The sequence below is a fragment of the Bubalus bubalis genome, chromosome 2 (genome assembly GCF_019923935.1).
Source record: "Bubalus bubalis isolate 160015118507 breed Murrah chromosome 2, NDDB_SH_1, whole genome shotgun sequence".
In the NCBI taxonomy this organism is placed as follows: Eukaryota; Metazoa; Chordata; class Mammalia; order Artiodactyla; family Bovidae; genus Bubalus; species Bubalus bubalis.
Genome location: NC_059158.1, coordinates 188,102,734 through 188,118,505, shown reverse-complemented (window position 1 = coordinate 188,118,505; position 15,772 = coordinate 188,102,734). Strand labels below are relative to the sequence as shown.

General features: G+C 45.6%; 2 long non-coding RNA genes across 3 annotated transcripts in view; one reads left to right on the top strand and one right to left on the bottom strand.

Annotated features, from left to right (window-relative positions):
- Positions 1-372: 372 nt before the first annotated feature.
- LOC102414273 overlaps positions 373-15,772 on the bottom strand; it is a 33,019-nt gene continuing 17,619 nt past the window's right edge. The window contains exon 5 of the long non-coding RNA XR_328254.3: positions 373-2,223. This is a non-coding gene — a long non-coding RNA (uncharacterized LOC102414273). The remainder of the gene's footprint in view (positions 2,224-15,772) is intronic.
- Positions 10,499-11,969, top strand: LOC123465481. Of its 2 annotated transcripts, none has more exons than XR_006640707.1 (2): positions 10,499-11,038; positions 11,878-11,969. It is a non-coding gene; the product is annotated as an uncharacterized LOC123465481 (long non-coding RNA). The 2 variants fall into 2 exon arrangements; XR_006640705.1 differs by having other exon boundaries at positions 10,499-11,195.

Genomic DNA, 15,772 nt, shown 5'->3' with positions numbered 1-15,772 from the left:
GAGAGAGTGGTTTCATTTCAAAAGTAAAGACAAAGGGAGAAGGAGTGAGGCTAATGCTGGGGAGACAGGTATGCTTATGGGAAGGGCAGGGCTTTCTGAGTTAGTGGGGTGCCACCTCCTTTTTACCTTTTTTTGGTTCTTCATGTTCGGTCATGGCCAATGGTTGGTGTATCACTTAATATAATGATCAAGTTAGCAGCGAGCAGTGACCTGAAGTGAGATCTTAATTCCCTGCCCAGGAATGGAGCCTGGGAAGCCTGGATGCAAACCAGGAATTCTAGCCACCACACCAGCAAGGGCTAGAGGCCAGAAGTTATTTTTCCCCAGATCTTTGCCCCCAGAGAAAAATGTTTTTACCATGGAGGCAGAAACTGTAAATGCAGGTATAAAATTTATTATTAGGGACACAGCATAACAAGTAGGAGAGCACGCAGAGAAATGGTTTGTTAAGCAAGGCAGGGGGAAGGTGTGGGTGTCCCCCAGTGAGGGGGATACCAGTCATTTAGGGCAGCAAAGAGGCAGTCATTTATACCAGTCATTTAAGGCAGTTCTTCCGGGTCTTTGTCTTCCCTCAGGCCAATTACCTGGTTTCTTATCCCACGCCTGACCAACCCTGGGACCCCCCACTGGGTGCACACTCACCCCTCAGGCAGGATGGATCGCGAAGTGAGGGCTTCTGGGAGGAGCAAGAATCTATGGCCTGGCATTCTCTCTTGAGTTCTGACCCAAGAAGCCTTTCTGTGCATGAGCAGTGTCTCCTGTGTCCCAGAAGTCTGGGCGCAGAGATCCCTGAATCGTCACTCACGCCGGCTTCTGCCCTCTCTTCGTCCTTGCCGTGACTATCGCCTTACGGTGTTTATAAGAGAGAACACTGGCTATTACTCTCTGTTGTTACTTCCACTTCAGAGGGCAAACAGGAGGCTGACCGTAAATACCTAGACTGAAGCCCACCTCTCCCTTCTCTCAGAAATGCTAACAGTTGTAAGCATCCAGCCTGAAGCCCACTGCTTCATGTCCCATGAAATGCAAACAGGAGGCCAGTTATAAATATCTAATCTGGAGCCCATCTATCCCCTACATCAATAATACACTAAAATCACCACACAGTGAGACTCGGGGTCTGCTGGAGGTCAGATTCACCGCCATTGTGGTCCCAGCTGGTTCCATCTGGTTTTGCTCGTAGCTTCCTCTCTTCTCTCTAGACCATCTACCCTAAAGACTTTTGTTACATCGTGCTAAAGGTGTGAACAAGGTTAAAGGGTTGGGAACAAAGATACCCCTATTAAAGGAGGTTTCAGATGCTGCTACAGTACCCCTGACCCTTTCCTGAGAACACCGCTGGGCGGGGGGCTTCAGGTCGCAGCGCAGACAGCTTGTTCTAGAGGCTCGCGTGGGGAGGAGGGGCACAGCAACGGGCTCCACCTGCAAACCCCAGAACCACTCACAGATCAGCTCCAGAACCACTTCTGCAGTGGCAAGAAGGGGTGTCCCCCTACTAGACCTGGAGGAAAGGGCGGGGTCTGAGGGGCCGCCTCACCTCGGGACCTGCCGCAAGGCTCCAGGCTCAGCACAGGCTGGGTGCTCACAGCTGAGGTGCGCCTCAGGGCGCAGTGGGGCTGCCCGGGGCAGGGGCCCTGAGCCAGTCACTCACCACCTTCCCACCCCTCGGCCCTCGAGGGTGTCTGGGTGTCTCTTCCCCCAGCGATGGAGGGCGGAACCCTGACAGTCACCCCCACCCCGTCCCCTCAGGGAAGCGCACTAGAGACTTGGCGCCCGGCTGGGGGCTGGTCACGTGGTGGTGTCTGCCCACACCCTCCAAAGCGCCAGTGCCGAGCAGGAGAGCCAGCGCTCAGCATGAGCCTCATGGTTGGTGCAGACAGCATAGGTGCAGGGGGCTGCCCCTAATGGGAGGGAGGCTTTAGATCAGGACAGGGAGCTGCCCACCAGCTGCATGAGCTTCCTGGGGCGGTGGTGACAAACGACCACACGGACGCTCTGAACAGAAGCCTGCCCTCCCTCAGTCCTGGAAACCAGACGTCTGAGGTCAGGGTGTCGCAGCGCCGCGCTCCCTCCAGAGGCTCCAGCCCAGGCTCCTTCCTGCTTCTTCCAGTTTTTGGAGTCCAGGCGTCCCCGGAGCCCACACTGTGTCAATGTGTCCAAAGTAGTTTGTGAAGTTTTATGCTGGAGATTTCTCGCTGGACGATGCTCCATGTTCGGGTAGACCTGTTTAAGTTGACCGTGATCAAACAGAGACATTAACAGAACAATCAACCTTATACCACACAGGCAACAGATGGCATACTCGAAATATCCAACTCAAGTGCTGAAATCATTGCATTAACTTGGTTAATCACTTTGATGTTTGGGCCTGCAGCCCTCCACCCTCGGGCCTCAGCTCCCAGAGTGTACCTTTCACAGGAGAGACTGATTTCCTGCTTCCAAGGAGACAGACGGGAGGTGGAACCCTTAACCTCAGCCTTGAATTGTGCCCTTTAACATGCTGCTGGGGGCGGGAGGAGGACCGGCCCATCTCCAGGACCTGCAGTGGTCTGTTTTCTCCTTTACACTCTGTTTTCTCCTTTACACTCTCACTGGCTTCGCCTGTTCACTAGGATGAGAGTCGGAGTGGTTCTTCGTGTGCTCACAATTTTCTCCCTTCAGAAGCCACATGGAGCCATCAGAGAAACTGAATTTTAGAAGATATAGCTGATCAGAAACCTAATGTTCAATTATTCAGAATTGTTTATGTTTTTCCTGGAGCAAATAGTTACTAGAACCACAAAGTAAATAATAAAAGTTAATACCTCAACAATATAACATTTACCATGGACTCACCTGGGCTTTATGCATTTACACACCAAGGTGAGCGTCTGGACTGCCTCTCAGTGTGGGCAGCAAAACCTTCCACTGAGCTCCCAGCTTGCGTGAGAAATAGGAGCATTTTCTCTGCATTTGTCACGCACTGGGCTGGGTATTAGGAATTCACAGACGTTGCGACTTTTAGTGATCTGACTACGTGTGTTGCCGAACCAGGTTTGTGTTTCCCGTAATGCGTGTGTGCTCTGGCTTGTTCACCCTTTGTGACCCCATGGACTGTGGTCCGACAGGCTACTCTGTCAATGGGGTTTCCCGTTTCCTTCTCCAGGGGATCTTGCCAACCCAGGGAAGAGGAGTTAGGACGTGTCCTGTGGATCAAGCGTAAGGGGGAACACCAAACCTTTCGGTGTTTGGTGTTTCTCCTGGCCCAGTTCAGTTTGGTTCAGTTGCTATTGTGCCTGACTCTTTGCGACCCCATGGACTGCAGCACACCTGGCCTCCCTGTCCATCACCAACTCCGGAGCTTGCTCAAACTCATGGCCATCGAGTCGGTGATGCCATCCAACCATCTCATCCTCTGTCATCCCCTTCTCCTGCTGCCTTCAAGCTTTCCCAGCATCAGGGCCTTTTCCAATGAGTCAGTTCTTCACATCAGGTGGCCAAAGTATTTCACTCTGATTGACAATCCACATATAGGATTTTCCCTGAGGCTCTGCTTGGCCCTGGAACCAGAGTTGAGCATGAGGAACTGCTGCCACCTTGTGGCTACATCGAGTAGAACCACTTTAAAACCAGTTCTCAAGGAGTTTTACTATTCAAAAGGCCTGTGTGTCCAACTCTTTGTGACCCCATGGACTGTAGCCCACCAGGCTCTTCTGTCCATGGGGTTTCCCAGGCAAGAATACTGGAGTGGGTTGCCATTTCCTTCTCCATGGTAACTTCCCAACCCAGGGATCGAAGCCACGTCTCCTGCATAGCAGGCAGATTCTTTACCAACTAAGCCACCAGGGAAGCCTAATTTTATTCAAAAGGCCTGAGAGGCTGTAAATGACACCTGCCCTTCAAGTAATGTCCCTAGGAAAATCATCAAAAAAAGAATTCAAAGCAGGGCTCCATTTCAAGAGGCACGTTGTACTCACACTGTCCAAAGGCCAAGAGCACGTGGAAACACATTCCACGTGACTACCTCCTAAAACGAGGCCAATCACACCCACCATGGGGAATCACCTTATACTGCTCAGAAACACTAAGATGTACTGAGACGAAGTCCCACAGAGGGCTTAGAGAAAATAAACCCTCAAGGCAATAGCACCCCACTCCAGTACTCTTGCTTGGAAAATCCCATGGACGGAGGAGCCTGGTAGGCTGCAGTCCATGAGGTCGCTAAGAGTCGGACATGACTGAGCAACTTCACTTTCACTTTTCACTTTCATGCATTGGAGAAGGAAATGGCAACCCGCTCCAGTGTTCTTGCCTGGAGAATCCCAGGGACAGGGGAGCCTGGTGGGCTGCCATCTATGGGGTCGCACAGAGTCGGACACGACTGAAGTGACTTAGCACAGCATAGCATTCCTCCTTGTCGGTATGCAAATACGCACAGGAAATATGCAAAGCAGCATAGGGAGTTCTTTAAAAAAAAAAAACTAAAATATTGCCCTTATTTTTCTAACCCAAGTTATTAGAACTACGACCTAGCTTTTTAAATATACTAATCAAATACTTAAATACGTAAGGCTCATAGAGACAGACAGTCCATAGTTTTGGCATTTACTTGGAAGAAAATAAAATATAAATTTTAGCGAAACCACCTCACAGCTGTCAGAATAGCCATGATTAAAAAGTCTACAAATAAATGCTGGACCATTTGTGGAGAATAAGGAGCCGTATGTAACTGCAGGGTGACGATATACTTACTGATGTGCACACTGCAGCGGCCTGTGTAAGCCCTGCTGCGCAGCTTTACAACAGCTATTAGTGCTGCACAACGGTTGTTTTTTCATGTCTTTCTCATATATTCCTTTTGGGACTCTGTTCCATTATACATCATCACAAGGTATTAATATAGTTTCCCATACTACACAGTGGGCTTCCCTCGTAGCTCAGTCGGTAAAGAATCTGCCTGCAATGCAGGAGACCTGGGTTGGATTCCTGGGTCGGGAAGATTCCCTAGAGAAGGAAATAGCAACCCACTTCAGTATTCTTGCCTGGAGAATCCCATGAAATGAGGAGCCTGGCAGGCTACAGTCCATGGGGTCACAAGAGTCGGACACAACTTCACGACTAAACTGCCACCACCACACTAAGCGGTGGGTCCTGGTGGTTTCTTTCACGTGGAGTAGTGTGTATCTGTTACGAATCCCAAACTCCTAATTAATCCCTACCTTTTCCCTTTGGTGACCACACATTTGTTTCCTATTTTTGTGAGTCTACCTCTGTTTCATAAATAAGTTCACTAGTATCATGTTTTTAACGTTCATTCCACATACAACTGATACCATGTGACACATGTCATTCTCTGACTTCACTTAGCATGATCATCTCTAGGTCCATCTCCATGTGGCTGCACGAGGCATTACTTCATCCTGCTTTACGGCTCAGGAATAGTCCACTGTGTGTATGTGGTTGTCCATGCATGGAAACACATAAACAGACTATTTATCTGAAATGTGCAAGAATCTGCTTGCAATGCTGGAGACCTGCGTTCAATTTCTGGGTCGGAAAGATCCCTGGAGAAGAAAATGGCAACCCACTCCAGTATTCCTACCTGGAGAATCCCATGGACAGAGGAGCCTGGCAGGCTACAGTCCATAGGGTCGCAAGAGTGGGACATGACTTAGCACTCTCTCTCTTTCCTTCCCGAGGGTTTGATTAAACAGACTACTTATCTGGAATGGGCATGTGTACCTATGAACGTCATCGCTCTCTGTCCTGTGACCATTCAACCAATAACATACAATGGTTCGTGATGTTTGTATACAATATTCAATTTCCGCTGAAGTTGCTTGACTCTGTTAAGGATGCTGACATCCATAGTTCAGTTCAGTTCAGTCACTCAGTCATGTCCGACTCTTTGCGACCCCGTGGCCTGCAGCACGCCAGGCCTCCCTGTCCATCACCAACTCCTGGAGTTTACTCAAACTCATGTCCATTGAATTGGTGATGCCATCCAACCATCTCCTTCTGTCATCCCCTTCTCTTCCCACCTTCAACCTTTCCCAGCATCAGGGTGTTTTCAAACGAGTCGGTTCTTTGCATCAGGTGGCCAAAGTATCCAGAGCCAACTCCTAAATCTCCCCAAAATTAAAAAATAGCAAATGCATGAAACCACTTACTTGTGAGCATGGTGGGTTAGGCCTAAGCTCATCGTGATGTCTTATTTAAGGGGGAAAGTAGATGATTTTACGTGAGATGGCCCTGAAGTAAGGATCAGATATCACATACAGTTCATTTATAGAAATCCACATGGAGCATGGGCCAGAAATTAAGAGGCATATTTTAGGGCAAATGGATGTGGACTTCTCACATCTTCATAATTAAGCTCTGATTATCAGCAATGATAAGCATGTTGACCACAGATGATTTGATTTAACACGTTATATATGATAAATACACATAGCTATCATATACCATTAATGACTTCAATGACCCCTGTAAAAATGAATACCAACTGGAATCTAAAGTGGATTGAACTGTTTAATGTGTTCTGTAATATCAACTGGCTTGCCGGGAGCCGGCGAGAGACATTCCACTCGTGACAAAGGTCATGAGGAAGGGGGCTCGGCATACGCAAAGGCGGGATCGAGCCTCGGGAGTGCCCCCGGATATTCTCGAGCATCTACCCCCCAAAAAACCAGAGTCTGCCTACTTTATTGCTTTGTGCTCTCACCTCTGACTTTACTGGGGGCTGTCCCCCACCACCATCTCACTCTCTCTGTCAAAGAGTTAACTTACAGCTCCAATTAATAAAGTTCCTGGGCAATTAGGAGTGTTTAAATCCAAACCTCTCAGATGGCTCTCTAACTCACCTGACAAGTTTACCCGGACACCTACAGCTATGCATACGATTGTTTACAGTCTCCCAGCCTCCAGAGGCACGGGAAGCTTAAGATATTCAAATAGCTTAGAGCCTCTCAGAGAATTAGAAACTGTCAGAATAAAGCTAGCAAAAGATTTCATTGATGAGCCAATGTTTGTTGCCAAGTTTTCACATCCCCTGAATTGTATCCTTGAATGTGCATTAATTAATATAGTTGGTATGTAGAAAAAATAAGTAGTGGCCTGGTGTTAGTAACTTTAGACCCTTAAGGTAGTAAATTCTTTCCTTTGTAAACCCATTACACATCCACCCTATAGGAACGTAATCTTATCTTCGGAAGATGGCGCCAAACCTTAAAATAATTACTCTTAGAGAAAATAAGTCTTTGTTGATAAGTGCTTGTCAAGAGTCATAAAATGTTAATAGGCCTCTGGCCAGAAGATGATGTAAATCACCCAAACCATTTGTATACGATAAATTTTCAGGAAAGAAACCCTGGTTTTTGATAAGCATCAAAGACTGCTGATTTTGCATCCCCTATTGTCCTCTATGTGTAACTTAGGGTATAAAAGCCCCTGTTGAAAATAAAGCTATGGGCCTTGCTCACCAACGCTTGGTCTCCCCATGTCATTCTTCCCTTTAACTTCCAGCTGAGTGTCCATCTGGAGCGTGGATGTCCTCTGCGACCATTTATTTGCCTGGGCTTCTAAGACCCACTCGAGAAGGTGTCTAAGGTGGGGCACCTTCCGCTATTCGAGAGGGCACCTGCGGCCTCCGTGGTCAGAGCTAACCTGATGTCATGGGTTATATTGATTTTCTGCGTAAACCAAGCCACTCAGCTTCTTTTCTCCACTGAATTTTCCTACTGAGCTATCCTCATTCTATTCCTCTTTATTATCTCTAATTAACATTTGAATAGGTCGCCTAGCCGTCTCTCCTTCGAATACCCTGGATCAGCCGGGGCTGGACCCCGGCAGGTGGCGCCCAAAACAGGTTTTTCGAAGGTAAGCTCCCCAAAGCAATTAGGGTCATCAGCCCTTTTGCTCCCCCATTCTCGGAACAACTGGGTCATCAGCTCTCTTGTTCCCCCACGGAGCAGTTTGGGTCATCAGCTCTACTGCTCCCCCCTCGGAACAGTTTGGGTCATCAGCCTTCTGTTTCTCCCCCGGGACAATCTGGGTCATCAGCCCTATTGTTCTTCCAGTGTTCGGGACGGCTAGGACCCCACTCAAGGGTGCCGCGGACCCCCCTGTAGGATAGACAGGGCGAGAGGAGTGGGAAGTGTCGAAAGTGTTAAAGTGTTAGACTTAGAGAGAGAAAACAGTTTCTGAAGTTAAAAGGCCAAAGAAAAGCCTGATCTTTTGATAGCTAAAAGCAAAATCTTTTACTATACTTAATTTTCTGACATGGGTAACACTGAATCAAATGAAAGACAGCTCTTTATAGGAGTAATCTTACAGTTATTAAATAAAAGAGGAATCAAAGTTAAAAAATCTGCCATTCAATCATTTTTTTCATTTGTACAAGAGCACTGTCCCTGGTTCCCAGACGAAGGCTCTGTTAACTTAGATGTCTGGGAAAAAGTAGGAAAACAGCTAAAAACTTACCATGCCGAACATGGCTCAGAAAATGTTCCTAATGACGCTTTTTCCTTATGGAACATCATTAGAGATGTCTTAGACCCTGCCCCCGATTCAGAAAAAGTACATCTTAAAGGGGATAGTGAAGAAAATGCTGTGGCTAAACCTGCCCCTGAATCTAAAAAAGTAACCTTTAAAGAGGAAAATGAGGTCGAAACTGTAGTTAAACCTCAGGAAAATGAGAAAAATGAAGACCCACCTGACTATCGGCAACTAAGAAAAATGTTAGCAGCCATGACTACTCAGGAACAACTTAAAGTTATGGATGAGAAACAAGATCAGCCTTCCCCAAAAGAAAAAGAGAATTTAGGCGAGATAATAGCTAAATATCACTCTGATGGAGATCGGCATCTCTTAAACAATGATGCCCCAAAAGGCCTAAGAGAAACTTCCCCTGTCAGACCATCCGCTCCTAGGAGCTTGAGGGAAACATCCCTTATCAGACAGTCTGTAAGATTTAGTCACCAAACAGTTAAAAGATCTCCAAAACAGGAGAAGAGAAATACGGGACGCTCCCATCCCCCCATGCCTCCTCCTCCATGTGGGGGTAAAGGGCCTCCGCTAAGAGTTTCCCGGAAAGGGGTTTTCTCTAGTCCCGAGGATAAATTTGATCCTCACCTTGAGGCTTCTTTTCTAGTCCCCTCTGCAGTTTAGATAGGGTAAAGAGGGTACAAGATAAATAAAAATATTCTCAAAAAAGAAAATATGGGTTTCTCTGCATCTAAGAATAGACAAATGTTTATTGGCTCTGTGTATTATGATTAGACATGTCCTGGACCTCCGTCATGAGGCTGTTAAATAGCCTATGGGAGAGGCTATAGCGGTGGATGGTGGTGAGTCTCCACTTTCTGCACAGATCATAATTTCTGCTATTGGAAAAAAAAAAAAAAAAAAGAGGGAGAAAGTGCTTTACCTCCCGAGGAAGGAGAGGGCTTACAGGACGCTGCGGCTGAGCGCCCTGGCGAGCTCCCTCCCCCTCTGCGCAAACCTTTAAAAAACTTATCCACCACTTTCTGATTTAAGGCGATTGCCACCGCCTCCGTTTGTGCCTCCCAGGACCCAGGAGTTCCCCACTTTGCCCCCAAAGCCTCTCAAAGAGTTGCCTAAGCCTGAGGAAGATAAAAAGTTTTTTAAACAAAGGAGCTTTTAGTACACAATATGCAGAGCGTGCTCCTTGGAGAAAACCCCCTCAGGGGGGGTCTCACCCAGGCTAGGAGAAAAGGCAAGAGGATTGAGCAACAATATTAACCCCTGACGTGCCGCTTACTCCAATTCCAACGGGAGTGGCTGGCCCCCTACCCGAGGACTTTGGAAGATTTGTCCTGGGGCGTAGCTCGCTTTCTTTTCAAATAAAAAAAAAAAAAAAAAGAAGAAATTTCGGTGGTGCATGGTGTAGTAGATTCTGATTATATTGAGAAATTAAAGTCTTGATCTCACTGCCTACCAAAACTGTATAAATTAATAAAGGTCAAAGAGTAACATAGCTTTTGCTTTTACCTTATTATCAGAAAAGAAAAAACTTGACTTCTCAAGCTAAGAGCCACAAAACATTTGAATCTAGTGATCTAGCCTTTTGGGTGCAGGAAATTACAGCTCCAAGGCCTTTAAAAGATCTTTTAATTCAAGGGAATAAAATGTCAAGACTGAGTTACAAGCAGTTATTTAGGCCTTTCAACATTTAGGAGACCACACCTTTAATCTTTTGACTGACTCCTGATATATTGTTGGGTTGTTTCCTCATATTGAAACTGCTAATATTCCAAAAAATAAAACTACTATCTTCTCCTTGTTATCTGATTTACAGAAAGATTAAACACAGAGATAAAAAATATTTTGTGGGACATAGAGCCCATTCCAGCTTGCCCGGCCCTTTACATGAAGGAAATGCTTTGGCAGATGCATTGACTAAAGTAATTGTTTTAAACTTAAATAAAAAGATTGATAAAGCCAAAAATTCTCACAAAATTCACCATCAAAATGCAGCTGGTTCAAGGTATAAATTTCATATCTAAAAAAAACAGCTAGACAAATAGTTATGTCCAAATTGTAATTAATCACTTAAACGTAAACACACAGGGGCAGACTACAATGATGAGACACTAGATGCCTGAATTACAGGCTACGACTCGGCCCCTGGTCAAGTAAAAAGACCTCCATACTGGAGCGTGAAAAAGGCCAGATGTGTTGCTAACTTGTGGGAGAGGGTATGCTTGTATATTTCTACAGAATGCAGATTCTTCGATTTGGATCTCAGACAAATTCGTCATGTCACGTTCCCCAAAGACCAGGTTCGCGGCGCGCACTCGCTCGCTCCCCCTCCCCCAGCCAGCTCTCGCCTCCGCGCCGCCAGCAGCGCCCGGTACCCTTCTCGCTGCACCCCGCGACCTAGAGCAAAGAAGTCTGTGCGGCGAGTGAGGGCCAGAGAGGAAAGCGCGCCCGCGGAATGCAGTCCAGACCAGCGCGCTCCCGCAGGCGAGAGGGGAACGCTGGGAGCCCAAGCCGCGGCGGCTAGCCCAAGGCCGCGAGCCCCGCCCCTCCGCCCGCCGTAAGCGCCGAGGCCCACAGCCTGCCGCTCGCGTTCTGCCTCCTGATGCTGGGGACACTGCTCCCCCGGGCCGACGCCTGCAGCTGCTTCCTGGCTCATCTTGTTTAAACCCTCAATATAATGTTTGCTCCTTTGTGGTAGTGGTGTTGTGAACAATGTATGCTTTCATCTTGTTTGACCCCCCAATATAATGTTTGTTCTTTTGTTGTGTTGAAACGCCCACCCTATCTCATGATACCTGTGTCTGTGCATTCTTATTGGTATGATAATTACGGTTTGGCTGTATTACAACAACTGCAGGATTTAATGCGAACCCGACGGTTTGTGGGCTTACTTATCTTGGGAATAGCAGCTTTGATAAGTGCAATCACTTCTGTTACTGTGACAGCAATATCATTGACTCAACAAGTACATACTGCTCAATATGTTGATTCTATGTCCAAAAATGTTTCTTTAGCATTGGCAACACAGGAAGCTATAGACAGGAAATTAGAAATGAGGGTAGACGCCCTAGAGGAAGCAGTAATACATATTGGGACTGAATTGCAGGCTTTAAAGGTGAAAATGGCATTGTCCTGTCATGCTGACTATCGGTGGATATGTGTAACACCCCTGAAAGTAAATGAGACAGATTTTGAATGGGAAAAGATTAAAAACCATATTTCAGGTATCTGGAACAGCTCTGACATTGGTCTAGACTTAGGGAAACTTCACAATCAAATAGCAACCATGGAACACTCCCGATTAGATTTTACTGCCGCTGGAACAGCAAATGATTTCTTCCATACTTTCTCTAACTTAATTCTGCTTCTCATAATCATTCTTCCTTGTATTGTCAGGATTCTTCGGCAGAGCATTCAGAGGCTCGCGACTGAGCTACATCTGGCTGTTTTAAGAAATAAAAAAGGGGGAGATGCCGGGAGCCGGCGAGAGACATTCCACTCGTGACAAAGGTCATGAGGAAGGGGGCTCGGCATACGCAAAGGCGGGATCGAGCCTCGGGAGTGCCCCCGGATATTCTCGAGCATCTACCCCCCAAAAAACCAGAGTCTGCCTACTTTATTGCTTTGTGCTCTCACCTCTGACTTTACTGGGGGCTGTCCCCCACCACCATCTCACTCTCTCTGTCAAAGAGTTAACTTACAGCTCCAATTAATAAAGTTCCTGGGCAATTAGGAGTGTTTAAATCCAAACCCCTCAGATGGCTCTCTAACTCGCCTGACAAGTTTACCCGGACACCTACAGCTATGCATACGATTGTTTACAGTCTCCCAGCCTCCAGAGGCACGGGAAGCTTAAGATATTCAAATAGCTTAGAGCCTCTCAGAGAATTAGAAACTGTCAGAATAAAGCTAGCAAAAGATTTCATTGATGAGTCAATGTTTGTTGCCAAGTTTTCACATCCCCTGAATTGTATCCTTGAATGTGCATTAATTAATATAGTTGGTATGTAGAAAAAATAAGTAGTGGCCTGGTGTTAGTAACTTTAGACCCTTAAGGTAGTAAATTCTTTCCTTTGTAAACCCATTACACATCCACCCTATAGGAACGTAATCTTATCTTCGGAAGATGGCACCAAACCTTAAAATAATTACTCTTAGAGAAAATAAGTCTTTGTTGATAAGTGCTTGTCAAGAGTCATAAAATGTTAATAGGCCTCTGGCCAGAAGATGATGTAAATCACCCAAACCATTTGTATACGATAAATTTTCAGGAAAGAAACCCTGGTTTTTGATAAGCATCAAAGACTGCTGATTTTGCATCCCCTATTGTCCTCTATGTGTAACTTAGGGTATAAAAGCCCCTGTTGAAAATAAAGCTATGGGCCTTGCTCACCAACGCTTGGTCTCCCCATGTCATTCTTCCCTTTAACTTCCAGCTGAGTGTCCATCTGGAGCGTGGATGTCCTCTGCGACCATTTATTTGCCTGGGCTTCTAAGACCCACTCGAGAAGGTGTCTAAGGTGGGGCACCTTCCGCTATTCGAGAGGGCGCCTGCGGCCTCCGTGGTCAGAGCTAACCTGGTGTCACGGGTTATATTGATTTTCTGCGTAAACCAAGTCACTCAGCTTCTTTTCTCCACTGAATTTTCCTACTGAGCTATCCTCATTCTATTCCTCTTTATTATCTCTAATTAACATTTGAATAGGTCGCCTAGCCGTCTCTCCTTCGAATACCCTGGATCAGCCGGGGCTGGACCCCGGCACTGGCTGATATACATGCTTATACACATAAGATAATTCATGATTTTATGTATCATGTAATGAATATTTAAATAAAAATTACCATGGTTAGGGTATGTATAGTACATGGTTAGTACTATAATAAACCATAGTACTGTACTTATATATGTAGAAGGGCATATAATTCTCCAAGCAAATAGTACTGTTTGCTTTTACAGCATCAATTTTGAATGCTTGTGTGCCACTTAATGAAGTGTTTATGTCCTGTAAGCAAATTGTTCGGGAAATAGCTTAGGTTGAATTTCAACTTCCTGTGCTGATGGGAGAGCTAGAGCACCTTCCCTGAGTCTTAAGGAGATATATTACTCTCCATTTCTGACAAAGACTCTTACACTTTAGCAGGTTACTTTTAATAATGCTTATTAGTGCTATAACTGGAGAGGGCAGTGGCACCCCACTCCAGTACTCTTGCCTGGAGGGTCCCATGGACGGGGGAGCCTGGTAGGCTGCAGTCCATGGGGTTGCTGGGGGTCGGACACGACTGAGCAACTTCACTTTGACTTTTCCCTTTCATGCATTGGAGAAGGAAATGGCACCCCACTCCAGCGTTCTTGCCTGGAGAATCCCAGGGACGGGGGAGCCTGGTGGGCTGTCATCTATGGGGTCGCACAGAGTCGGACACGACTGAAGCGACGCAGCAGCAGCAGCTAGTTCTCCAATTATATCATTATCAATGGAATCAATGGAATCTCTTCCAATTCACGTCTGTTAATAGGTCCACTACTGGGAATCAAAAAACATGAGCTGAGGGGCATCAATGTCGTACTTTATTGTTCTGATATACAGACTACTGTGACGACTGCCAAATGACATTTGGGAGCATTAGGGATAATACACCCACTTAGTGTGAACAGACCACAGAACAGCACGTGCAAATTACAAGCATTATTTCAGTTTGGTGTGAAGGTAGAGTGTTGAAGGAGTTAGACAGCGTATAATTTTCTGGGTCTCCTAGAGGGTCAGATGAGAATACTATTAGAATTATTAAGATTATTAATAAGAACAAAGCAACCCAGGGATCCTCAACTTTGTAGTTTGGATGAAATGAGATTTTGCTAGAACTGGATGAGATTCCTGTTAGATTACTAGACTCTGTTTCATGAAAGATTAGTAATCAACTGCTAAAACTGCAATTTAAAAAAAATGGGAGGATAAAATGGAAGGCAAAGAATCAAATGAGGACCAGAATCCTCCTCTGATTCTTTTTAATAACTCAGTGCCAATGGGAGGAATGGCTAAAATAAAGCTTGACAAACCTGTTTCTCCTCAAAAGGACATTTAGACTCATTGCAACAGGTAACATGTAAACGCTATGGCTATTAAAGAAACAGTAAGCTGATTCTAACGTTCATAATTCTAATACCGTGTAAAGTTCACATGGCAGGCTTCTTGCTACATGAGTAAAAGAAAGAACGAACATGGAACCTCCGTTCCCATGTGAGTAACAAACAATCTATGGACTATTTACATATTAGTACATGTGACTTGCACTTCATGTACAACGTATTGCTAGAAATAAATCTGTTGTGATTTTATTTGAAAAAGTAAACAAATACAAAGCAAACAAGAGAATTTCGTTATGATATTTGATGGGGACGGCAGATCAGTAAATGCACTGTTAACAATTATGACTAACATCTTGAATTTTCAAGTGCTCATCATTATTGTTCTTACAGTCAAAATACAATGACTTTTCCTTTCATTGCCATGTTTCAATTCCAAATAAGAATACTGATGACATTCATTGTATTGTTAGTTTTGTTAGGTAGGTAGAATAGGGAAAAGGAGTCCAAAATGGCGGTGGCTAAAAGACAAGGAAGGGAAAAGCCCGCGAAAATAGAACAAAGGAAGGTCCGAGGACCCAGACCTCAAGTAAAACAAACATTCCTGGCTGGCCCAATTTACATAGGACAGGCCCAGGGAGAGATAAACATATAATAGAGGAGCCAAAGCTATCTCGCTATCCCTCCCTCCCTCCCTCCCTCCCACCCGCCTCGCCACCCAAACACACCCCCACCACCCTTCTTCTTGTGTCTTTGGATCGACGTGCCCTCACACCTTGAAGATGGATTTTCTTGCTATCTTCTAAATAAAATGGAGCTGTAACGCTAATTTGTCTAAGAGCTATAACATGGTCCTTTTGAGACCTGAGAGCTATAACACGGTCTATCCAAGACCCGAGAGCTGCGACATGCCGAGGGGGCTTTAATGTCTGTCGCTCCACACCTTTGTTGTGACGAGACAAAGAGCCAAGGAACATACACTAGCATGACAGTTTTATAAGGTCTTTTCCACAATCTTCATACATTTATAGGTTTGGATTTATTAACATGGTAGAACTGTTTGTGTTATCCTAATGAATTCTGATGAGTGATTTTGGGGATTAATTTTTTTTAATATATAGGGTAACTGTTAGTAGCTTTGGGAAATGCAATAGCCATGGCCACTAAGCAGGATGCTGACGTTTGAGTTAAAAATTGTCTTGGGTATAT